Genomic DNA, 27,372 nt, shown 5'->3' on the forward strand with positions numbered 1-27,372 from the left:
GCACAAGCGTGGTTTCTCGAGAGAGAGATCGCAGCTCATAAGCAAACTTAAGACGCTGCTGAGATTACAAGTCACATCGATGTGACGTGTCTTTACTGCATTTTTACGGGTTGTGTGTGAACGCACTCTCTGATTCCGGAAAATCACTGGCAGTGTGAATGAACCAAAATCAAACGAACCCGGGTCAAATCCCGGGTCACTTTATCCGTGTATTTTCCGGAATCTCGTGAAAGGGGCTTATGGCTCTGTCCTGACTGAAGCGCGAGCTCATGAGGCTCCGCCCCCTGTGCCGTGCAGCAGCAGTTAATTTGCATTTAAAGGGCACACACTAAAACAGCGCGTTTTTCTGAGCCCCAAAAAATTACAATTTAAACATGCTGTAAAAAATGATCTGTTGGGTATTTTGAGCTAAAACTTCACATACATACTCTGGGGACATCAGAGACTTATTTTACATCTTGTGAAAAGAGTCATAATAGGTGCCCTTTAATTAAAACAAGTGCACATGTCCGTCAGCATGTCAGATAGCCTATTATGTTTTTAAAAGCAGCTAAGGAAATTAGTGCACCAATCTTAAGCCTAGACTGGAGTTCATTCCAGGACGAAGGGCCATAGTAAGACAGCCTCCTCTTTCCTGCTTCTGTCCTCATTCTTGGTGCCTTACAAAGTAGTCTGTCACTAGATCTTAAATGATATGTACTTTGCATATGAACAAATTTTAAACAGATATAAGAAGGCAAAAGAAATAAAATAGCTTTATAAATAAAAATGTGCCAATGTAGCATCCTGCGCTCTTTGAGTGACGGCCAATTTACCCTAATATATAAGATACAGTGATGTGTCTGATAGCCAGCATTTGTGATGAACCTAAGAGCCGCATGATAAAGAGGGTCAAGCATTGACAGAGTAGATGGACAAGCAAATTGATAAATGATATCACCATAATCTATCTGAGACAGGAATAATCCTGCAACCAGTTTTTTTCGTGTAGTCCTAAAAAAGCAAGATTTCAATCTATATAAAAATGCCCCAGTGAATTTAAGTTTTATAGCAAGAGCTTCAATGTGTTTTTTAAAGATAAAACCTTTGTCCAGCCAGATACCCAAGTATTTATAAGTATCACAAGTTCAATGGCTTCCTCTTGCAATGTGTTAATAGCAAGAACTGGGAGTTTAGTATTTATAGGTGCAAATATCACCTGGGATTTCAAAGACAGTGAAGGATTCAAGGATACATCTATGTTGCCTTCTAATATCGATCAGATGAAGGTCTCTCAGGAGACAGTAAGTGAAGTTAATACTGGATTCAAAACTTGCCTTGATGCCTTCCTACCTTGGAATGCATTCTCTGAAGGCAGCATTTTTAAGCTTTCGAACGAATAGCCTTCGATTAGATGAAGGTACCAAGGGAGGCAGGCAGTGAAGCTAACATTGGATTTGTACATACCTTGATGCCTTCCTACCTTGGCATGCATCCTCCGATGGCACCATTTTTTAAGCTTTCAGAATCAGCCAGGGTCAGTGTTTCCCAACCCTGTTCCTGGAGGCACACCAACACTACACGTTTTCCAACTCTGCCTAATCAAACAAACCTGATTCAACTCATCAGCTCATTAGTTGAGACTCCAAGACCAGAAATCGATGGGTCCGATAAGGGAGACATCCAAAATGTGCAATGTTGGTGTGCCTCCAGGAACAGGGTTCTGCTCTAGGTCACCATCAATCTGCACAATCCACTGCCTCATATCACTGTCAGGGGGAAGGCAGCATGTCCTGCTTCGCTTCTCTCCTTGCACACATGAAGTTGGCTTGAACCAGAGGTTGCGAGTGAAATGACTACTCAACAAGACAAAAGTAGGGTGGGATTTGATTTTGTCCATTGAAAATTTATTGGATGGTTGAAACAGGTAACAACTGTCAATTTTAATTTCATGGCGACTTTAAGGCCCTTTCAAGAGAACAACATCTCCAAGGTGATCTAAATCCAGAAAATATAAACCTGAGGTTAAAAAGCAAAAAGTGTTTTGATCCTACCACAATCATATCATGCAATCATTTCTCCTTTGAGGCCTAACACTTGCACAGTTTGAAAAATAGACTATATTTTCGCTCAATCATTCTTCAAATATTTAGTAATTTCTAAATATTTACAGATGGTTGATCCTAATAGTTATTTTCCCAAAACAGTCCATGTTTTGTTTTTGTGATCTTCAGGATCAAGTGTTCTAATTTGGGGGTGTTGAGTGTATGGAAATTAGGGGTGTGCCATATCATACCGTCCACGATAATACCGGTATACATTTTTACATGATAAAAAAGTGTCATATCGCGATATCACTGATATAGCGACGCAATGATGTATGGCGCATTACGTTCCCTAGCACGCACAACAACAACACCTGTCTGAGCGCGAGAGCAGCAAGTCAGCCTCCAATGATGATTTAGTAGCCTACCTAAAAAGGAGCTACTTCAATAGTATTTTAATAATTCCCGCAGGTCTACCACTTGTAATGCGGGAAATTCCCCCGCAAACATTGATTCAATTTAGCATGTACATTGTATGAGTAGCCTAAATGAATCCACACAGATTATAAAATCAAATCAATAATGACGCAACCGAGTGTTCAGCGGTGCCGCGTCTTCTCTCTCTCGCTCTCAAAATGGGTTGCACCAGCCCGATCTCACGGGAAAACGTAAAAATTCTACGAAGTGGCTTATTCGTACGAATTCATACGACCTGACTCGTACGAATTAGTATGATTTTTGCAAAATCTTACATATTTTACGAATTGGCCAATTCGTATGAATTGATACGAATGACCTACCCCTGACCCCGCCCCTAAACCTACCCATCACGTGGGTTTAGACAAATCGTACAAATTCGTACGAGTGAGGTCGTACGAATTAGTACGAATTAGCCAACTTTTTATCATTCGTACGAATTCGTACGAATTGGTCGTGAGATAGCGTTGGTTGCACAAGTCAAGCGTCGCTACTACACTCTTGTGTTTAGCAGTCAGGACATGACGGAATTGTCTTTTGTCACTTGCATAGTAACTAAAGTTTATCATTTTCACTTCTTTTTAAGTCTGATCAGTTTAAACATTTGCGATTTTAAACTATTCAGTACTCGCGCGCGCTCTCTGAGATGTTTACTCTGCGTGCATACATACAGTAAAGCCGTCTCACAAACAGCTCGCGAGTAACAAAAGTTCTTTTCCGCGGATTATATCACTTTTGTATAACACGCAAAATTGTGTAAAAATTCCGGTCATGGTTAGTATATTCTTAAACAGTCGGTTATGTCTGAAATAAGCATAAAACGCGCGTGACAATGTGACAGACAGTAAAACAGTAATGGATCCGGGCACTAGCTCTAAAAGTGACAGCAGCCATGTGTCTGTCATTAATGTTGTCGTCAAAACAATAAAAGATAGCTTTAATTGTAAGGAATCAGAATTAATAGCCTATGTATTTAATTTAGTCAGGACTCAGGACTAGTGTTATTTTACATTTGATTACCTTATTCAGTTTCTGTAGTATTTCTGAATACTAGTGTTAGACCTACCCAAAAAACTTTTCTCTTTCTCTTTATTTGTATTTTTATTATTTTGTATATCTTTTTTGCTACTTTTTTCAATTAATTCAAAGATTGATATCAAGCTTCCTTGTGTTGTGTAAACTCTTAAAAACAAAATGACCCTATTGTAAAAACGCAATGAGTGAGCAAACATTTAGGTGAGATAAATGTAATTAAAAAAATTGTCTACATTTTTTTTCTATATGTGACCCCTGGATCACAAAACCAGTCTTAAGTAGCACGGGTATATTTGTGGCAATAGCCAACAAAACATTGTATGGGTAAAAATTATCGATTTTTCTTTTATGCCAAAAATCATCAGGATATTAAGTAAAGATCATGATCCATGAAGATATTTAGTAAATTTTCCACCTTAAATATATAAAAAAAATATTTTTGTGAGTGGATGAAGCACAATCGCCTATAGAAATGGACAACTTTAAAGGCGATTTTCTCAATATTTCGATTTTTCTGCACCCTCAGTTTCCAGATTTTCAAATAGTTGTATATTGGCCAAATATTGTCATATCCTAACAAACCTAATATCAATGGAAAGATTATGTATTCAGCTTTCAGATGATGTATAAATCTCAATTTAAAAAAAAAAAATACACATAAGACTGATTTTGTGGTCCAGGGTCACATATCGTCATAAATATCATTATCGCAAATATTCTTGAAATATCGTGATATAATTTTGAGGCTATATCGCCCACCCCTAATGGAAATTCCTCATTACGTAGCCACGTCATTGGTGTCTTCTTCCCTTAAGGCCCTTGACACAACACTGAAAACAGGGACATGCAGAGAGTGTCTCACGGGCAGGGGATCAAATGTAAAAAAGGGCATTTATCACTATGGAGTAATTAATAAAATAAGTAGTTCTAAAATGTAAATTGCTAATAATAAGATAGATAATCGTAGTATCACACTGGTAGACATTGCAAACAGACTGTGTGTTCTCAATTAATGGATATGAGACTACTGAAACAAGTACAACGGATGCAGAGTATGCATTGAAAGCCTACTTCGTGCCAAAAGCTAACATAGTAGCTGAACACCACGCCTTCCATAAATGCTGTCAGGCATCTCACGAGACAGTTTTACAGCACGTTGTTGCTTTGCTCTAGCTTGTTATTTCATGTGATAGCCTGTGCCAGAACTGACGGAATGATTCATGATCAGTTAGTAGAGAATCTGATCTCACACTGGACAGCTGTTACAATAGAAGGTCAGGGGTGCGTTTCCCGTACAACGACGTAACTTGCTGCCTAACTACCATAGTACGATGCATCGTTGAAGAAATCAACTAGCTAGTCATGACTGTTTCCCAAAACTGTACTGTTGCAAATTTGTCGTTGCAATCACGTTGGTTAATGATGTCAAGCAGGTGGTGGAGTAATGGGGAGGGACCTAATGTCTGCACTTCCCGTGAGGATTGAAAAAATGGGTAACGCTTTAGATTACAGCCCGGAAAGTACTGCGTAATTAAAATGAAAGTACAGTGTAACGTTCGGTAATTACAGTGTACCTATAAAGTACTTACGTGTAAGTATAGGGGAACAATACGTAAAGTCTTGGGAATAAAGGTGTAACAACCAGGAAAATACTGCGTAATTAAAACGAAATTACAGTGTAACTTTCTGTAATTACAGTGTAGCCTACCTATAAAGTACGTACGTGTAAGTATAGGGAAATAATATGTAAAGTTTTGGGAATAAAGGGGTAACAACCAGGAAAATAACAAATTATTTAGGCAAATTATTTAGACTGTAAGTATTCCATGTAGTTACAGGGTAAGTATGACATTGCGGCCTGTAAATTAAAGTGGTGCTTCTTACCCTCTTGTTTCATGTAGTTACAGGGTAAGTATGACATTGCGGGCTGTAAATTAAAGTGGTGCTTCTTACCCTCTTGTTTCATGTAGTTACAGGGTAAGTACAATAAAAACACATGTACACATACACAATCTGATATCACTCGGAAAACTTTATTTAAAAAAAACCCAACTTATTTCAAAACGGATTTACAGCACTTTCGCTTGCTTGGTTTCCTCCTCCTCTTGTTCCTCTTCTTTTTCTTTCTTTCCACTGATGAATCTTAAGAAGGAATCCCATGACATGTCTCTTGCTATTCTGTATTATGTGTTAAAAGAAAATAGCCTACAGTAGGCTACAGAAATGTCCTCACCATTTACTCATCTTTTACCCTGATGTCATCCGAGATGTATACAAATTTCCTTCTTCAGATTAACACAAACAAAAGTTTTTAGAAAAATAAATAATCTCTGTAAATGCATATAATGCAAGCTCATGTGTTCCTAAAAGTTGACAACAGCACATACAACAATAACTACAGTAATCCATACGACCCCAATGGATGAATCAATGTCTTCTGAAGTGAAACGAGAAACGTTTTTAAGAAAAATACCAAATATTTAAAAATTTTAAACTGTAGACTATCGCTTCCGACCAACTGTCACCTGCGCGTTCATGAGGGGGTTGAGTATGTTTACGCTTGACAATTTAAAGCTTGACGTAAGCGCACCGAAAAACCGAATGTCAAATTATTATTATTTTTTTAATGTTTTTATTATTGCTCACAACAAAATACAAACAATAACAGATAATACTAATGAAAAACAAAACATGCAGAAGAACAGAGACACCAGTTCTCGCGCGAGTTTCACATCAAACTCCCGCGAAGATGCAATGGACGCTTAAAGCTTCAGCAAACGCGAAGCCATTCAAGCCGACTCTCATGCACTCGCTGGTGACAGTTGGTCGGTAGCGAAAAGATGAGTAAATTATGAGAACATTTCTGGGTGTACTGTATTTTCTTTTAATACATAATACAGAATAGAAAAATACTCCTCCTTATGATTAGGCAAATCAGTGGAACGATAGAAAAAGAAGAGGAGGACCAAGAGGAGGAGGAAGCCATGCAAGAGAAACAAAACAGGACAAAACATGCTACTTTCTATCAGGACTTTAGTATTTGAAATGAAAAGTTGATTTTTCAAAAATAAATAAAGAATAAGAAGTGTAAATGTTGTAAATCTGTTTTGAAATAAGTTGTTTTTCAAATAAAGGTTTTCCAAGTGATCAGATTGTGTGTGTAGGCCTACATGTGTTTTTATTGTACTTACCCTGTAACTACATGAAACAAGAGGGTAAGAATCACCACTTTAATTTACAGCCCGCAATGTCATACTTACCCTGTAACTACATGGAATACTTATAGTCTAAATAATTTGCCTAAATAATTTGTTATTTTTCTGGTTGTTACCCCTTTATTCCCAAAACTTTACATATTATTCCCCTATACTTACACTTATGTACTTTATAGGTACACTGTAATTACCAAAAGTTACACTAATTTCGTTTTAATTACGCAGTATTTTCCTGGTTGTTACACCTTTATTCCCAAGACTTTACGTATTGTTCCCCTATACTTACACGTAAGTACTTTATAGGTACACTGTAATTACCGAAAGTTACACTGTACTTTCAATTTAATTACGCAGTACTTTCCGGGCTGTAATCTAAAGCGTTACCAAAAAATGCCTAATGTCCTTCTTGTGCCTGCTTCTCCTGTGCCAGTAGTGCACTGTTGCTGAGTTTGCTAAAAAACTTTATACAGTGCATAAAGCTGGATGAAATGGTCACTCCTGTGCTCCAAAAACTTTGCTGTCTGCCACTCTTTGTTCGTAGTGCTGAGTCAGGGGAACGCTTGCAAGCAGCTGGGGTGATAGAACACATCAACGCCTCTGCATGGGTGTCACTAATTGTTGTTAAGCAGAAAAAATCAGGCAAAGTTAGGATGTGCTTTGACCACAGAGAGCCAAAGAAAGCAGTGAACTCTGTTCCATTACCGCATGGATGAACTCCTCTCTGCTCTAAAGGGTTCAACTGTTTTCTCTACCATCAACCTGACTAATGATTACCACCAAGTAGGGGTGTCGTGATGTACCGGTATTGACGATAACCGTGAAATATCGTTATCATGTTAAATATGGGTGTCGCAATATATCTTGGCGATAACCATAATATTTCAAACGAATAGTACACGTATGATAATATGGCATGTAAATAATACAGCGCTAGTATCTGGTTGACTTCCCAACATACAATAGGTGTCGGTATTGCATCTTAATTCTGGTTGCCGCCTGTCATAAGACACATGCAGATACAGCGGGTAGATGCTAGTGCCGCGTAAAATTATGACAGAAAAGACTCACACCAAGATAGTTAAGTCGGGACAAAAGGGAGCAATACTAGAAACCTGTTCACCCACCTCCGCGTCTGTGTTTTTGCAGATTTGGCCACTGTACAGAGAGTAAGTTGCCATTATTTTGCTAGTCCTGAAATGGGAAATGTAACATTAACCTGATAATTGTTGACGCCTTTCTGTGATGTATTATATTTACATCCCTTAGGACTTTTAGTCCAAAGGTGTGCTCAATCAGATATAAACTTATGGATTATTGTATTTTTACTTCAAATATCTTTAGAGAGCAGTTTTTTTTTTCTTCCTATTTTTACCCAAAATAGGACGATAGTGAGCTAAACTCTCTCATGTAATTTATGTTTCATTCATTCTTGACGCCGAAGGGCGCCCTCACGCAGAAAGTCTACAAGTAGCTGTAGCTGAATAAAACACATTTTGACTGATTAAAGGGATAGTTCACTTTGAAATTAATTTTTGGTATGTTTTAGCTTACCTCAAGGGCATCCAAGATGTAGGTGTCTTTTTTTCCGCAGTAATTTCAATTTTGATATGTTTAGGTCAAACCGTTCTTGTCTGTCAGTCATATAATGCAGGTCTATGGTCACCACCTCAAAGAGCATGCACAGAGTCCAAATTAAAACAATTCCCCGTCGTCCAAATTAAACAATTCCCCATCGTAAGTACACATTGATGGCCTAAGACACGAAACGAGCGGTTTGTGTGAGAAAACGAACAGTATTTATATAGTTTTTACCTCTTATACACAGCCATGTCGAAGTGATCTGATCTGACGTGTACGCAGACTGGTGCATAGATATATACACTAGATGTCGCCTTAAAGACATTCGTTCCAATGAACTGCCGTAGACAAGGCGACATCTAGTGTGTATATGCACCAGTCTGCGTACACGTCAGATCAGATCACTTCGACATGGCTGTGTATAAGAGGTAAAAACTATATAAATACTGTTCGTTTTCTCACACAAACCGCTCGTTTCGTGTCTTAGGCCATCAATGTGTACTTACGATGGGGAATTGTTTAATTTGGACGATGGGGAATTGTTTTAATTTGGACTCTGTGCATGCTCTTTGAGGCGGTGACCATAGACCTGCATTATATGACTGACAGACAAGAACGGTTTGACCTAAAAATATCAAAATTGAAACTACTGCGGAAAAAAAGACACCTACATCTTGGATGCCCTTGAGGTAAACTAAAACATACCAAAAATGTATTTCAAAGTGAACTATCCCTTTAAACACAAATATAATTATTGTGAGGAAGTGTTATGGTTTATCTGTGTTCTTCAAGCAATCTCAGGTGTTTTCATAAAGATAATGTATGTTTACAATCCAATGCTAATCGACATAGCCTTTATCACTCTATGTAATACAAGAAAATAATATTATTTCTTTTTAATTTCTATTTGACTGATAGTGTTATTTTTGTTTTATTTTTTTCAATATTTCAATAGATATTGCGATTATACAGTTATTGTGAATTATTTTGGCCACGGTAAACATGTAGTTAAAAATCTGATATTGTAACAGCCCTACTACCAAGTGTCGCTGCACAAGGACATTCGTGACCTCATGGCTTTTATTACTCATGACGAACTGTTCCACTTTTACCGTGTTCCTCACGGATTGGCTTCAGTGCCTGCAGCATTTCAGAAGATGATGATCATCATCCTGACTGGCTTGTCAGGGGTTAAAAATTACCTGAGTGACATTACCATCCACAGAGATGACATGGCTATGCATGACAAAGCACTTCAAGCAGTCTTACAATAACTAGAAAGAAGCTGCTGGCTTGCAGCTCAATGAATAAGACAAGTGTCGCTTCCGGCAAACCAGCCTGCTGTTCTTGGATCATACTGTTACAGTGGAGGGTTTTCTTCCTGATGAATCATATGTACAGGCGATTCAAAATGCCACTGTTGATTATCTGTCACATTTGCCCTTAATGCTTCTCCTGCAGACAATGCTGTTGCTCCAGCAGCTCCTGTTGAGGATGTTGATGAAGAGTTTATTTTAGTGCTGTCAATCGATTAAACACATTTTTTTATATATATATTTTATAATGTAATCATTCCACAGTTAATCTCCAAATTAATGTAGAGACAACATAAAGACAGTATATTGTAAATACTTGTTTAAGAGGTCCCATGACATTTTTTTTTTACATTAATATGAGTTACCCTAGCCTGCCTATGGTCCCAAAGTGGCTAGACATTTTGATAGGTGTAAATGGGTATTTTTGAGAAAATGAATGCTCAGACGGGCAAATCTAGAATCTTCCCTTTATGTCGTCATAAGGGGAAAGGTCCCCTCCCCTTTCTCTTCTTTACCCGCAAAGAGAATTTGGCCCGCCCATGAGAAAATGAGCTGCGCAAGCGCGATATTGGTTTTTCCTCGAGAGACATCATGGCTTGCAAAGGAGCGAAGCATGGCAGTTGCTCAATGTTTGGATGTACAAATGAACACAAAACTATTTTTAATTTTTTTAGAACCAGTGGGTTATGTGAATTTCTGATGTGTAATTGATCAAGTTCAGACAGATAATCTTTCTCTCAAAATCGTTCAATACTGTTTATGCATCAGTAAATCAAGCCAGTGACTAAAATATCAACTTCACATCGTTTCTCTTGGTAGGATGAAAATAATCTTATTTAAACTGTGATTAAAATATATAGCCTACAGAAAGCGATCAAAGAACAATCCCTTTCCAATCGCCCAAGCTGTCAATCACAAGCTGTTTATCTGGACACTTGCCAAAACTCGTTATGAAATCAATGACGCTGTTACACTGCACAATGAAGCTCTTACTGTACTTACCTCATGTTTGCATTGGTGAAATCATTATTGAGAGTGCAGAAACTGCGTTGCAATGATACGATCTTCATTCACGCGATCAACAGGCTGTCATCTGCTCAATGCTCATCACTGCAACCTTTTATGTGATGGGAATAGATCTAAATACTTAAAAAAAACTTCTCACGATTCGTTAATCTCGATAGCTGTAATAGTAAAAACGTATAATAGCTGTAATAGTAAAAGTATTCGAGAGAGTTCCACATGTAATGCTAGCTATTTCGTATGCAAGCATGTCAGCCAATCACAGCAGTGGGCGTTTACACTGAAGTCTCACAGCTGACACGCCCCTTCAAACAGTGTGTTCAAATCAGAGGCTAAAATCAGGCTAGGAAAAATGCCTTTTATTTCTAAATTATAAAAAAAAATGTATCTTAAAAACATACTAACATTATAAGGGCACCCCAGAAAACATTATAAAATAATAAAATAATCCATGTCATGGGACCTTTATTGGCATCGTTTTATAAATGAAGGCCAGTAGTATACAGTATATACAGTATACAGTAGTATACATTTTAAACATTAATTATAGTCATTCAACATTACAGTGTAATTGAAAGCTAAAAATTTTTAAATGTATTAGGCTTCAAAAATATATAACAATTTTTATTTTAAGTGAACTTCAAACAATCCTCACATAAACCCATAATACATGTCATATATACATGTGTTTTTCCTACCTGTCTAATTGGTAAGACATCTATAGAAATTGAATAAAGATATCAAATAGTTTGCACTGCATAAATTATAAATTAAAAATAGACTAACCCTTATTTAAGCTACAAACAGGGACGGACTGGGGCTAAAAAACAGCCCTGGACTTTCTCCCAAATAGGCCCATCATCCGGCCATTCGCCCCTAGCCGTGTGCGACAGACACTAGCCAGGAAGTCCTGATACTATGCCACAATACTGTAGCCTATCAGACAAGGTATTCACAACAAGTAACATCTCAAAACAATTATGCTAATTGGGGTTGTGTTTATTAATGAAGCCTCAGCCTTCAAATAAAGACAAAAAAAATTTACAATGCCATAAAATACAAATAATGAAATGTCACTGCAGTCTACAGAAACCCAAATTACACAAACTTGTAATTATTTAAACATATAGTTACAGTATATACATGGGGTCTCCAACCTTTTTGTGTGCGAGGGCTACCTCAAGGGATAAAAAATCTAGAAGGGATTTTTATTTGTTATACTCAAATATTTATTATACATATAACATGGTGGTGCTTTTTTACTTTTCACCATCATATGCGAAATAATAAACTATCTTGATATTCTGGTTCAGACTTACAAGCATTTTTTTATTTTTTTTTATCAACAATTCCTGAAAAATTATGAAAATATTTATTGATTTTTTTTGTTGATTTTCTATAAACCTATTGTATGTGTTATCAAAAACAGTAGCCCAAACATTTAGTATAAATATAAATGCAAAAATGAATAAATAAACTGCCATAACTTCTTAACAAAAACATTACTGCATTACATTTATTTAATATATATTTAATATAAATACATGACTAATATAACAGCATTTTTAATATGGTGTATATATACCGTATTTTAATATGGTAAAATACAGGCACATTTCTGCCAAAAAAGTTTGTTTTACTACTGTTAATTCATAAGTTGTGGAGTGAAATGTCTTCTAACTGGTTTGTTCTTGGAACAATGTCTCGCCTGTTTTTTTTTGTTTTGTTTTGTTTGCGTCAATATGTTGCTCAGCTGGCTTTTAACAAGCTTAAATCACAATGTCATCTGTGGGTTTATAGGCTAATAGAGATAGAGAATTCAGCGCTGAATTTGCTTCTCAGTGGATCGCGCAGCTCTGTGTAATGTTCGCGTGATCGAGATCAGCTTTGGCCGCGATCGATGTTTTTTGGGCCGAGCTGATAATGCTCTGCGTTGTTCAGATCAAACGAGTTTTGTTCCGCTTTTTTAGCGTTTGCCATTTGATGTTTCTCATACGCAACGCAAATGACAGCGTATAATCAAAGAGAGTTGGGTAGCCTAATTTTGTAGAGGCAAAAGTGCAAATTGAAAAGTTTAGTTGAAAAGGTTGCAAATGATACCATTTAGTCGAAGTCTGGAGCCCCTATTTACAGTGGATCGCTATTGGCAAGTTGGGGCTATTTATAGAATGTGTTTAGCGGGCAACTCACAGGCAACACGTTGGAGACCACTGCTATACTATAACTTAACTATTCAAATATAATGTAAGCAAATTTAAAAGTGCAGTATAGGTAAGCCTTATAAAACTAACTTTCTGTCAGGGGCTAGTAGGCCGACTCTTCTTCCTCAGTTTTTTTTTTTTTTCTCAGTTTTTACACATAGCATATAAGTGATCGTATTAGTGCCCCTGCTGTTGGCTGTTCATTTTGCTTTATTAGACTTTTTCTTGTGCCGACGGCCCTCGGTTGGACGGCCGTTCTGGACTTTTCCAGAACTCACAGATTGTCAGTCCGTCCCTGGCTACAAAAGTTATTTAGTCAAGACTAGTGAGTAATTTTCTCTGTTCCCTTTGTTCTTTGTTTAACTTTACTGACAGACAGTATTAGTGACAGCTGTCCTGCATACTGCCTCATTCTCTGACGACTCTTTACGTTCATTTAAGACTTTATTTAACTCATATAAGACTGCTCTTATGAAGATATTATTGTTCGTTCAAGTGCGAAAGAGAACTTGATTCTGGCACTGGTGCACGATACTGGTGCCCCTGTGTGTGTCAGGACATTCATAGGGAGCGCGTTTTCTTTTGTCTTGTCGTGCTTGAATGGTTTAAAAGCATTTTGCATGAACAAGAGCGTGATCATATAATGTAACGCTAGCAAAAGGATGACAGAAAAAACGGATGCTGCGTTAATTGCGTTAAATATTTGTTATGCGTTAAACTGGAAAAAAAGTTATTGCATGCGTTAACACATTAATGTTGACAGCCCTAGTTTTTGTATTGTTTTTCTATCTGCAGCTTGTAATTCTCTGTCTGCGGCTGATGTTGATGCTGCATGTGCTTCTTGTCCTGCTCTAATGGCCATCCAGCCATGGAAACCTGTGGTACCGTGCCACTCCACAAGCTACAACTGGTATTTCACCCTTTCAGCCCCTCTATGGCAGGCAAATGCGCCCAAGGCTATCTATTTTGCCATCTGCTCCTGTGCACCCGCCAACTGACATGACAGTTCGCAGAAGGGTTTCGCGGCTGCAACATAAAACGAAAGAGTACACTGTTGCTAAAGCTGGGTACACACTGTACGATTTTGGCCTCGATTTGGCCGTCGGAGATTCATTTTGCAAATCCTAAAAGATTCCTCTGATCCTAGGCTAAAATCTGAAATATTTGAATATTATTTTGACATGTTCACCGACAGCAGATTAATGACTGTTGCGATACAATTTTACCTACGGCGAAATTCTGGCAGAATCTTGACTCACAGTCCTGCAGTGTGACTTCTCCTACGACAACTGTCAACTTTTTTCAAGACAAGCCATGACCAAAAATAACGTTAGAGATTTCTTTCTAGCCACCATTTCAATCCCGCTTGTAATGTAGCTCACTGTCACCGAACATGTTATTAACGTAAGTTAATTGTATTGTGGACTCCTATTTTGAAAAAGAAGTCTGAACTGTTGAAGTGTGTTCAACGTCATGTGTGTGAGAATGGAAGTGAGTATACAAGATGGATGAAGTTCACTACTCCTGTCTCGTGTGCTTCATTGCTTACTAACTCCTGACAGTTACCACACTGTGCCAAGGTCAATAAGTCACACTCAGTATATGATAATTATATCTTTTTATGACAAGGAAAAGCTACTTGATGTAAAATGTATTTTAAACAACTTGCAAGAGTGTATCTACAGTTCAGGGCCGGCCCTAGCATTTTGGGGGCCCAAAGCAGATTTTCAGATTTCAAACATTAACACATGCCACTTATTACCAAGCATTACTGTCTGAACCCCTAGCATGGGGCCCCCTGGTGGCCCCTATGTAACCACTTGTATTGCTTATTATCAGTCAGAGAATTAACCAAGTGAAAATGAATGCATTTTACAAAGTGACATTTTGTTACAATGTAAAACAAATTTATGGAGACCGTTTGAAGCATGTTAAGGTTACCATGGCCCTGGAGTCTCTAAGCCAGCACTTCTCAAAGTCCGGACTCCGGTCCGGATCCGGACCCGGAGGGAATTCAATCCGGACCCGCCTCCATTTCGTATTTCAACAGCAGTAATTGTGTGTAAGGGATTAAAAGTCTGGATTTCCTACTTTGATAAACGCATGTCAAAATCATTTGTTTAGTGTTTTATGTCTTTTTGGAGATGGTCCGAAATTAAAGCGAAGGCGAGATATTTAAAGTTTTCCTCCGTGATTCAGTTGCCATGACATCCAGTGAGCGTATACTTTCGACCTAATCGGGCGCGAGCCGCGTAACGCGACACTTCACCGCAGTAAGCGTTTGAATAGGTGTGGAGGATGTCATTGTCCAGGAAAAGAAAAGTTGACGAAGAAAATAGAGTTTTCAAAGATGATTGGACAGAGAGGTGTGCGTTCATTTTGCCCCAATTCAGCACGAAGCCATTCTGTTTGATTTGTAACGAGACAGTTTGGAGTTGTGAAGAGTGGAAATTATAAAACGGCATTATGAAACAAAACACGGTGATTTGGAACGGCAATATCCACAAAATACAGAGGTACGGACAGCAAAACTATGACAGCTAAAGTCTTAATGAATCAACTTTGTAAGTGACCTCTGAATATTAGGCCTACTTTCTGCCCTTGGCCTTGGTATGTGTATTGTGCTTTGATGTTTATTTTGTTCTATTCCTTAACCCAGTCCCAGTGGTTCTCAAACTTTTTAGAGATGTACCCCATGAGGCTTTTAACATCCTTCTGCGTACCCCCACTCTTCATTCACACCTTTTTAAGTAAGGGACAATATTTGCCCCCTTAAATCGAATTTTCCAGTGCATTTTTACCTTTACAAATACCTTTATAAAATAAATAATGCTTTAAATTACCTTATTTTTTCATAAAAAGAATGTTGATTTTGTTATAGGCCTACATGTTTATTAAAAACAAGTTTTGTAATTACCAATAGTTCCGGACCTTTGTCATTGATGAAAATTCAGATTTGGACCTTTGAATGTAGACTTTGAGAACCCCTGCTCTAAGCCCTTAATATATCTTAATATCCCATATCTCAAAGCTTTTTTTCCCACTAGTTTTATTTTCAGTGGTGTGAAAGGCATCTCATTAAATTCCTCCAGCCTCTGTAAAGTGCTAGCTGTTCTTACTGTGAAGACATGAGAAAAGACTCATCCTGACCCCAAGGTCCATTAGAGCTCATTGGTGTTCTGACCCTTGATACTCCAGAGTTTCTTCTCCCACCAGTTTGCTTGAGGGAGCATCTCGACCATCTTGAAATTGAAGGAAATTAGATGCGGGTGAATTGCCATCCGAGTGTCTCTATGGTAACAGCCACACAGGAGACCCATTGCATGAGCGGTGCCTCTTGTTTTTTTGCCTCTTTGCAGCTGTGGACTCACGGATGTTGCTTTCGGTCAACATCAAAGTGACGAGGCTTATGTTGATGCATCCAAGGGTATACATCACCTAAAGGAAGTAGAGTGTTCCAGATGTGTTATCTGACAGCAACATTTTGTCACAGAAGGTGCCGATGGACTCAAAAAATGTTGTTTATGCAAAGTCCACACGCCTGCCAGAATTTTCTTACAGGGCGTGTTGATAGGAAATAGTGTGCAATAAAAAGGTATTTTGCAAACACAGACCATTAAAGTGCATTTATGAGTTTAATATTAGAACAGTCACGTAATTATTTCCATAAACTCTATCCTCGGGTAAAGTTCCAATAATAACACAGATTCCAGTAAGGTACTTTAGCCTTTTCCTGTCTACGTATCATAAACTTAACCTTAAGAAATGAAGAGACACATATGATAGTAATATAAAACTCCATATAAAAATCTAAACCATGAGATTATGCAATTATTCAACATGATTGTGCAATTTGTTAAGTGCCTGAAAACCCTTCATCTGGTTAGCCTGGCTAACGTCAGACCACATATCATTGAGACGTGGTCTGGGAACCATATGTTCATTTTCTCGTATTTGAGGCGTGGTTTATGAATGCCCAGAGCCGTTTATTGGGCGCTACGAACGTCTATCAAATGCGCCTGTATGTAGCTCATAGCCAATCGTTTCAATTATACCAGATGACGTATGTAGAGCGGCAGAAATTTGACGAGGAAGAAGACGAAATAAACTTGCGTTCTAAACTACTTAGAACACTATCTAAGGCTGCATCGAAAGGTAACTTCGCATCTGATGCCATGTTGGATCCATAGATATAAACAAACTGCTTCGATGTGTCGCATAAATGTCGTCATCGTATTGCTGCTCCCTCCCCGTTCTGTGATTGGATCCCTTTTTGAGGGGAAAATCTGGTCCATGGTGTCCAGGCTGCCTAGCAGCGTGAATAAAATCGCGCTGCGCTCAAGGCAGCATGGGGAAACCCAGGCTATCATCTGGTACCACCTCAATGCAATTTACAGTTATTATTATTTTTACTTTTTTTAAAATTATTATTATTCTATTTTAAGTGTTAGTGCAAGGTTTAACAAGGGCAAAACAAATGAATAAAATAATAATAATACACATAATTTCAAAAAATAAAACAAAAACCATTTTGTCCTGTAACTTTTTCCCCAGTGATATGTTTTGAGATAATATTGATAATACTATGATGAGTAAATCATATAAAATACAGTCTGGTAGTAATATATATAGTTTAATTATACAATATTATATATGGAATCATAACACACATTACAGTCTATTTCACATATTGGATGTTTTTCATATGGCCCACAAAATAATAGCTGTATAAAAAAATAAATAAAAAAAACATTCAAAAGTTTTCATGTAAATTAAACATATAAACATAATCTTAAAAATAAGAGAGGCCCTTATTTTCCACATTTGTATGATCATAGTGGATCAGCTATGAATTGAAAACATGAGGTATAGTAATTATATTGATGATTTGCCATACTTTAAAATCTATAGTTTGGAAGAGATTGTTGGTGGGAATTACCCAGTTTGCAATGTGTCTAGACTCTGGATTACATAATTCTTGGTGTCATTATTGATTGTTACTGTGGATGAAATATGAGTTCCAGTTTAATAATGGGCTTGAGCTCAAAGTTCATTGTTTACAGTTTAGGTCAGATAGTACCATCTGCATCTGTTCATAAACTCCCTTGTGTTAATATTTTTTAAAGGTCATTGGTCAGATGTAATTGCTCCTTAATGGAGGCAGTCGTGATCTAATGGTTAGAGAGTCAGAGTGGTAACCCAAAGGTTGCGGTTTCGTCAATTGCTCCCCAGGAGCCACAGTGAAAATGACTGCCCACTGCTCTGTCTGTCTGTCTGTGTGTGTGTGTGTGTGTGTGTGTGTGTGTGTGTGTGTGTGTGTGTGTGTGTGTGTGTGTGTGTGTGTGCGTGTGCGTGTGCGTGTGCGTGTGTGTGTTTGTGTGTGTGTGTGTGTGTGTGTGTGTGTGTGTGTGTGTGTGTGTGTGTGTGTGTGTGTGTGTGTGTGTGTGTGTGTGTGTGTGTGTGTGTGTGTGTGTTCACTACTCCGAAAGTGTGTGCACTAACTTGGATAGATTAAATGCATAGGGCAAATTCCAAGTATGGGTTACCACATGTCACTTTCACTATAATTATGTGTTGACCAGCTTGCTACTTATGATAAAAACAATCCCATGTCGCAGGTGCTTTATAGTCAGCTGTATAAAATATGCTCACACATGCTCTGATCAGTTTTTTTTCTTGTTTTTTTTTCTCATTTCATCAGAATAATGGTGTTAAACTGTATATGGGTTAGTGCTGTTTATTAGGGCACTTAAGAGTCACAGCAAAAAAATAAAAGGAAGACACTGTTATTTTCCAGACTCCTTTAAACATAACCATAACAAAAGATTATTTTCATCCTAGAATCAGCACTGACTGTAATTTTCTCCAGATAAAGGCCACATCCAGGAAACGATATTATAAATGTTACTTGGTTCCCATAATCAGATACAGTGAAAACAGAGACGATTACTCAGCCAAGTCCGACATATCATGATGAACGAATAGAGACCCACAGGCCCATCTCATCAACTGTTTGCTCTCTTGCTAAATGTTCAAGAGACATCATTTACCTGCCAGGTGATGTCAAACAGAAGGTGACAAGTGGGATCCATTCATCATCATGCAGCTGTTTTGAGTTCTGTAGGATAATTGGAGCCAGGCTCCTCTAGTTCTCTCCATTACATCTAGGCAATGAGCCATCAATCCCACGCACACAGTATGTGGGAGATTGATGGATCCGACGCGCTGCTGGATCTGCAGTCACAGGATTAATCAGAGAGTATGCATCTAAGTCTGTCGCACACATCCTGAGGAGATGAACGACATCGGTGTGAGTTTTCTTTCTCTGAAATCTGTTGCTTTGTGGTTCATAGCACTCGAACATCAGCTGCAGGGTCACTGACAGCTTAATGCTCGAAAACTGTTAAATTACTGTCGCCATGGTGATGCTGCCATAGCAACAGAGTTTCCGGAGGTAGTGATTTGCAACTAGTCTGCACACATTTGCGGGAGAGCATCACAAGTGTTTTCCACATGTACTCAACTAAACACAATCCCACACAAAACTATTCCTGTTTTCGGAAACAATGAAACCTGATTCTGTTTCAGCGCAAACGTACAGTACATTCGTGAGATGGAAAGCTGTAATATCGAGTTACCTTAGCCTGACCCCGGGGTAGATGGAATATCTAATTTCATATCTCATAACATTGAGGGATCATCATCTGTCTGGTTTAAGGGCAAACGCAAGCAGTGAAGAGTTTTACGGGAACATCAGAAAATCTAAACCGAGGCATTCTCGAAATGGACAGATTGAAATGGACAGATTGATGACAAATATAATAGTGACCTTTATGACATTAGTGGTTGTAGCATTCTGAGCTTTTAGCCTTCACGTAAGTGACCTACATGTGTGTGACAACAGCCTGAGGCAGAGAAAAACAGGGCTTGCTGGTGGTTGAACATGGCATGTGTTACAAATCTCTGTTTGGATCACACCATCAATAATCTTGAACAAATCAAACGCTGATGTGGAGGCTGATAACAGTCATTTTTCACCTCCAAAGAAAGCATTTACTTTCACATTAGTGGAGTATTAAGTAATCCATCAGTGATGTCAGAGGGACTGATCTTGTAAACAGGGGTGAAATGAGATCTATGCTGACCTGTCACAACCAAAAGTGTATAGTTACCCATGGTGTACTATTATGATTGGTTAATTGTGAAATTTGGTGGGTTTTTTTTTTTTTTTTTTTTTTTGCATATTCACTGCGAAACTGTATATTTGAACGTTTTATTCATGGCAACCTGCTGATTGCTATTTTACTGTTTCTTACATCATACAGATGCTTGTGGATGTGAAAGGTTTGCAAAGTTTCAAAGATCAGAGTGCAGGATAAATGGAGTTATTGTCTCCCAATTGAAAGAATCGATTCTAAACTGCATGCCTGAAAAGAAGTTAGTAAGTAATTCCAGTCTCACTTCCTGCACAAACCTACCTAGGTTTGTAACAAATTTGCATAAGTCCCACCTATGAGATTCATGGTTTTCGGTGCCTGAAAATACTGTAGATGTAGCTAAGGCCTAGAAGAGTTTGGTTCGTGTGTTGAGAAAACACTGTTTTGGGATGACGACTCACGCTCAGATTGATAAATCGGATAAATCGGATAAAACTGACGCCATTGTTACTGTTCATATCACTGTGTATCAAGCGCTGAGCAAGCTTCTGGAGCTGAAATTCAGATATGGTGAATGGGAGTTTCATTTCCGACACAGTGGTAGACCAATCAAAACACATTGGGCCATCTGACCAATCAGAGCAGGGTACACCAATCACAACATACTGGACCATCTGACCAATCAGAGCAGAGCAGGCTCTCAGAAAGGAGGGGTTTAGAGAGACTGAATCATTTATCAAACTGTTTCAGACACTGTGAGAACAGATATTATGTTGCAATGAATATTATGTACAAATTTAAGTACTTTTTGACCTTGGATGAATGTAAACCTACGAGACCTCCAAAACAAAACTAGGATCCTTAAATCCCCTGGAAAGCCACATTTAATCCTTTAAAGATGCTTGCTTTTAAGCAATCTATTGTATAAAGTAATATAAATAAACGTGACGTGGCTTTACTAGAGTGCCAAATAGCAGTGCTCGAGCAAACTTTTCCACATTGCTATGATCAGATTCTTATGCTTATAAAAATGCTTGCTGTTTTCTCATTTTGTTGTGTGATTATTTTATTTTTGAGAGGAAAGCATATAGCACATATTTAGATATTCATCCGCTCTCAGCAGTGTGGGCAGCGTCAGGATGTTTGCTAACATTATATTGGCACAATCTTGCAAAATGTTAAATTACAGCTACATATGTTAGCTAATGTCAGCGGACAGAAGGATACAACACAGGTAATGTAGTAGACAAGGTTTAGTAATGCCGGTGACAGAGAGCAGGTGAAACAAACAGGCGAGTAAATGGTATGCAGATCGCTTGAATATATTTAGCTCAATGGGAACAGTCTCTGTTTCTTTGTAGATGCTGATGACTGGAATATGGATGATCAGAACTGAAGAAGAGGATCGACGAAAGCTGATAACGATGGGGATCATGCGTGTAGCAAACAAGTCAGGAGTCAGGAAAGCTGAACGGTAGGTTTCAACAAGACAAGACAATGGTGAGTGGAAGTGTGACTGCTTATATCCGGTGTCCTATTGAGCTGGTGCAGGTGCGTGCAATTAGTATTCAGGTGAGGGTGAATGAGTGGGTGAAGCTGAAGGGTCTGGTGTGGACGATGGTGCAGCCTTCGTGACAGTACCCCCCCTCAACGGGCAGCTCCTGAAGACCGCACAGGATGACAACGACGGGGACGGCCTCGACCTCTGGGAGCCGGGCGGTTCAGATGATTGACGTGGAAGTCCGCCAGTAAGGATGGGTCTAGGATGTCATCAGGGCTCACCCAGTAGTTGGAGGAAGGAACGCCAGACTCGGGATATGAACTGGGGCCCACGGTCTGAGACAATATCTTCAGGTAGTCTGAAGTGGCAGAAGACATGATGGAATAGTGATTCTGCAGTCTCTAATGCTGTGGATATCCCCTTCAATGGAATAAGCTTACAGGCTTTAGAGAATCTGTCCACGACTACCAGAATGCAAGTGTATGATTCCGATGGAGGAAGATCAGTGGCGAATTCAATGTCAAGATGAGACCATGGGAATAGGTAGTGGACCGTTGGGAATGGGTAGTGGAACCAGTTTACCAGCAGGAAGATGACAAGGAGTTTGTGAGATGGCACAGACTGAACAGGTCATTTCAGGCCACCAGTATTTGTTTCGGAGGAACGAGAGGGTTCGCTGGCTGCCTAGATGTCCAGAGCCCGGAGATGTATGAACCGAGTCCATGAGAGATAGGCGCAGGGCAGATGGTACAAAACCTGTCCCTCATGACCTCCCGGCAGAGCAGGTTCAGAGCGTGTGGCTTCGGCAATCGGGTCATCCAGAGACCATTGGATGGGACTCATGACTATGGCTGTAGGGAGGATTGGTTCTGGTGCAGACAGTACAGGCGTGAGAGGGCATCGGCACAGAGATTCTTGTCCCATGGGCTGTAAGTTCAAATTAAATTGGGTAAATCACAATGCCCAACATGCCTGTCGGGGATTCAATCTTGGCATCACGGAGGTATTCAAGTTACGATCAGTAATTACCTCAAACTGATGTTTGGCTCCCTCCAGCCAGTGTATCCATTCATCCAAGGCGAGTTTGATTGCCAACAGCTCACGGTTTCCGATGTTGTAGTTCCGCTCCGCCAGGGACAGTTTCTTGGAGAAGAAGGCACATGGATGGAGGACTGGTGGATCACCCTGCCACTGAGATAGTACTGCTCCAACCCCGTCATCTACTTCCACGATGAAGGGCAGTTCTAGATGGACCAGGGTTGGAGCAGAACAGAAGGCTTATTTTAATTGTTGAAAGGCTTTCATGGCAATGGGATTCAAGGACAGAGACTTGGGCTGGTCTTTCAGAAGAGAGGTGAGTAGTGAACTGATGGAGCAGTAGTTGGAGATGAATCGACAATAGAAGTTGGCAAAACCCAGGAAATGTTGCAGATCTTTGATGGTGGTGGGTTGTGGCCAAACTGCGGATTACATCCACCTTCCTCTGGTTCATTTGCATGCCATTCCTGGTGGTTATGTATCCGAGGAAGTGGATGGTGTCGTGGTGGAACTTGAGATAGAGGTGGTATTCTCTCAGTTTCTGGAGGACATGCGTCACGTGGTGCCGATGCTCGGCCAGGTTCCGGGAGTAGATGAGTATGTTGTCAATGTAGATGATGATGAAGTGATGGAGAAACTCCTGGAACACCTAGTTCATGAAGGCTTGGAATACGGAGGGTGAGTTCGACAGGCCATAAAGCATAATGCTTAGTCCTGCAGGTGTTTTGAATAAAGTTTTCCACTCATCACCGTCACATATCTGAATGAGGTTGTAGGCGCTCTGCAGGTCCAGCTTTGTGAAGATGTGAGCTCTCCGCAACTGCTCCAGGGAGGATGGGACCAGAGGAAGTGGATGGCGGAATTTGACTGTCTGGGCGTTCAGAGTGCGTTAATAAATACACGGCCTCAAGCCTACGTCCTTCTTGCCAATGAAAAAGATGCAGGGGAAGTTGATTGTCGAATGAACTTCTGCTTGAGTGCCTCCTTGATGTATTCCTCTATGGCCTTTTGCTCCGGGATGGACAATGGATAGATTTTACCTTTAGGTAAGGTAGCCCCAGGCAGCAGGGCGATGGCGCAGTCCCATGGCCGATGAGGTGGTAACTCCATTGCCAACTGCTTACTGAACACATCTTGGAATACCCGGTAATCGTGGGGAATTTCTGTGTTTTGGTGGTTGACTCTGGACTCTCTATGGTAGTGGAGTTGAGTCCGACGTTTGTGGTAGACGAAGGTGTGTCTGGAGGCAATACTCACTCCACTGAGTTATTTCCCCAGGGTTCCATTTCACTTTTTGAGAGTTTTGAGTCATCCACGGGCATCCCAAGATGATATCCGTAGTGGAACCCTCCAGCACCAGAAACAAGATTTTCTCCTGAAGAAGGCAGCCGATGCGGAGCGTCACAGTGCATATGCAGTGTTTGATGCAGCCAAGGCCCAGCTGTTTTCCCAGGTTAGAGTGTAGATTAATCTTATGTGAACAGTTTTTATTTGAATTTTTTTTATGGAGTTGCAGTTTGTGGAGGAGTCGAAGTGAAACTAGATTTCCAGCTGATCCAGTGTCTATGAGGGCTTGTACTGAAACAGAGTGTTTGGAGGCAGTTAAGGAAACAGTTATGCGAGTTAAAGATGCTATCAGGGGAGGTAGTTGGATGGTACTCATCGCTGGGCGTGGTGGACGAATGGGACATTTGGGTAGTTCATAAAAGTAGTTTAAGTAGTTTATAAAAAAGTAGTACATCATTTATTTAAATTTTTTGATTGCAGAGTAATATTAGAAGTAAGTGATTGATAAAAGAAGCCATGGGATAATGTATAGCCAGTTAGTCATTATGACAAAACAAAACCCTTTAGGATGATACAAAACCTGTCCTGATCACTCTGACTGATTTATTTTATATGATACCAACTGGTGGTACGTAATTCCTTAATAAACTATGTGGACGTTGTATTATCTAACTGATCTATATGGCAAATATTAACAATAGCCCTGGTGTTCCCTATGTGTCCAGTCCATCCTTGTTTGTATACCTCCCCGGCACTGTTATTTTCATTGTCAAATAAAGATGCAGTGTCAGAAGCAGAAATGTCATCCCCATAGGATTCAAACTGCTCTAAAAGCATTGCATTATTCTTGCTCCATGCTTTTATATGCCCCTGCATCATAATACAAAATTAACTATACAAGAGGATGTTACAAGATACAACTTTTTTTCCAAGATTTAAATTAATTATGCATAGCAAAATGTTTGAGTAAAGCAAAGTGGTTTAGTCCCACGACCTTTAAAAACACTAAACACTTTATATGGGCCTAGACGTGCATGTAATCTATGCAAAACAACATTTATGTTACTCTGAAATAAAATATATTGTAGGGTCACTTAATTCTAGAATCTACAAATTAGATAAAAGCATTGGTGAAAACTTGATGGACTTGATTTTCCCCCATATGCACAGTTTATGAATGACACCTGCTGTATTATAAATATTAACTTACTATAACATAAAACTTTATGTATATGTATGATATGTATAATATTTTAAATACAAAATCTAAATATTTATATTTATAATTAATTTACCTGTAATATATTTATAATTATTCTAACTATTTAAGTTTCCTTATAGCAGGAGTATAAAGACAGAGAGAGAGTCAGAGAGATGAGAATGCTAAAATAAATTCTAAGAGCACGAGTAAAAGCTCTTGGGGTAGTCATATTTGGGTCGACTGAAATCAGAACTGAGTGTTCGTGGGAGACATTGAAAGAGACGTGAGAGTTATGTTAAGTGTCGCTCTGAGCACCATTGAGGCGTCTGTAAAGCATGAGCTCTGAAACAGCAGATGTCTCTGGGGAGCCTGCCTCAGTCTGAGTCAACACAGATGAGGGTTTGTGGGAACAGGCTGAAAGGCTCATAGAATATGTATCAAATCAAAGGAAACAGGTTGGATACTGGGATTGTGCAGGCTCACTGCTTCCTCTAAAGAAAAAGAAAAAAAACATATCCATATTGGTCTCCAGAATAAGTATATTTCTGTAGCTCCACAAAGCTTTTGATAAAATTCAATTGTTAAATTATTCTATGAATGGCACAATACTTGTTCTTGTCAATTTATCTCTAATTCCTGACAAGCGGGAGAGTGTTTATTGGGTTTGATGGCAGAACTACAGTAGGCTTCATCATCATACTTTGATCTAAGGGAATCAAGCTGCAGTGATCTCTCATTTTATTTCCCAGGCAATGCAAGCAACAAAAAAGGCAATGGTTTTAACATCCTTTGTTGTGTAAAACAAGTTAGTTAGTTAGTTAGTTAGTTAGATAGTAGTTGTTTGACTTTGGCTTCAAAGGCATAAGCACAGGCATCAACATAACTTAAACACAAGTACTAACAGAAATGCATAAGGATGGTATAAAATATCTAAAATGTAATATACATTACACTTAAACAAACACACACACACACACACACACACACACACACACACACACACACACACACACACACACACACACACACACACACACGGCACAAACTGCTAGCAAGTACAAGTAAAACAGATTGAACATATTCTGATAGCCTATAATATTGCCTTCAATACCCTATATGTTTTTTAAACTCAAATTTAATGTGTGCAAAAATATGCATATCAGTAAACAGCTTGTGATTTTCTCCATTAGCAATAATAATGTGGTGTAAACATATCCCATAGCCACTAATCAGTCTCTGACATCTGTTTTGAGGGCTTTTGCCTACTCTTCCAGAACTATACCTCAGAATTCATAATTTCCTTAAAGATGTGTAGTCATCGAGCACAGAGGAAGAAACACAGCCAGATCTTGACATTTACACCACCATGCTTAATTGCAGTTTAGATGCCAAAAGCAGTCAACAAATTGTGTGCTTTAAATCTACTGAAAAAGCATGATCCTAACCTTTATCTCCATACCGAAATCCTAGATGGCCAGACAGTAATTCATCTTTTATGAATTGTTAAAATACTGGTGACTGGCCTGTGACAGTGTGAGCTGCAGTGTTCAACGTGAGTTTTTAAAAGCTTAGATTAAATGTGTGATTTGAATAAGCAGTGCTCATAAATAGCTGATAAAATAGTATACTCAGGTGAAACGAGTGGAGGCTTGGACCCAGAAACAGTATTACGTCACAACAAGCAGACACTAAAGCTATTTCAGGTTTCATAACCTTTTTTCTCCAGCCCCTTTCACACAGCGCGTTTATCCCGGGAAATTGCCATAAAATTGCAAGACTGCCTTCTGTGTGAACGCAAACACGTCCCGGGATTGATGCCAGGATGGGGACCTAGTAACATTGCCGGGATCAGTCCCGGAATGCGCCCTGTGTGAACAAAAGCCAGGACCGATCCCATAAGGGCAGTGTCGTAGTGATGACGCATGTGCCATCGCAATGACGTAGTTATCGTGCGACTCTGTTGCTCTTAGAAGAAAGTTTGTGTTCGTCATCAATAAAAGAAAGAACGAAAAAATGTCTGCAAACTGGAATGAAGCAGAGACCAGGGAGCTCCTTACTATCCGCGCTAAAGCTGAGATCGTTCGCCAGCTTTGTGGAACGGTGCGCGATGCATCAGTGTACGACCGAATCCCCTCCCCAAAAAATGCTCGAGCGTGGTTTCTCGAGATCGAAAGTGCAGATCATTAGTAAACCTAAGACGCTGCGTAAAAAATGCCACCCAGTGCACAACTACAATGGAAAGAGCGGTAGCGTAAGATTAGACTGGCCTTTCTACAACCTATACTACAGCTATTGGGGAACGAGCCATTCGGCAAACCC

At 39.2% G+C, this 27,372-nt stretch overlaps 1 long non-coding RNA gene across 1 annotated transcript in view; it reads right to left on the reverse strand.

Moving 5' to 3' along the window:
- Positions 1–3,015: 3,015 nt before the first annotated feature.
- Positions 3,016–27,372, reverse strand: part of LOC309481724 — a 375,444-nt gene continuing 351,087 nt past the window's right edge. Inside the window, exons 2-3 of the long non-coding RNA XR_014200092.1 lie at positions 4,223–4,297; positions 3,016–3,778 (exon numbers count right to left, since the gene is read on the reverse strand). This is a non-coding gene — a long non-coding RNA (uncharacterized lncRNA). The remainder of the gene's footprint in view (positions 3,779–4,222; positions 4,298–27,372) is intronic.

The sequence above is a fragment of the Leuciscus leuciscus genome (genome assembly GCF_965113295.1).
Source record: "Leuciscus leuciscus genome assembly, chromosome: 19".
Taxonomy (NCBI): domain Eukaryota; kingdom Metazoa; phylum Chordata; class Actinopteri; order Cypriniformes; family Leuciscidae; genus Leuciscus; species Leuciscus leuciscus.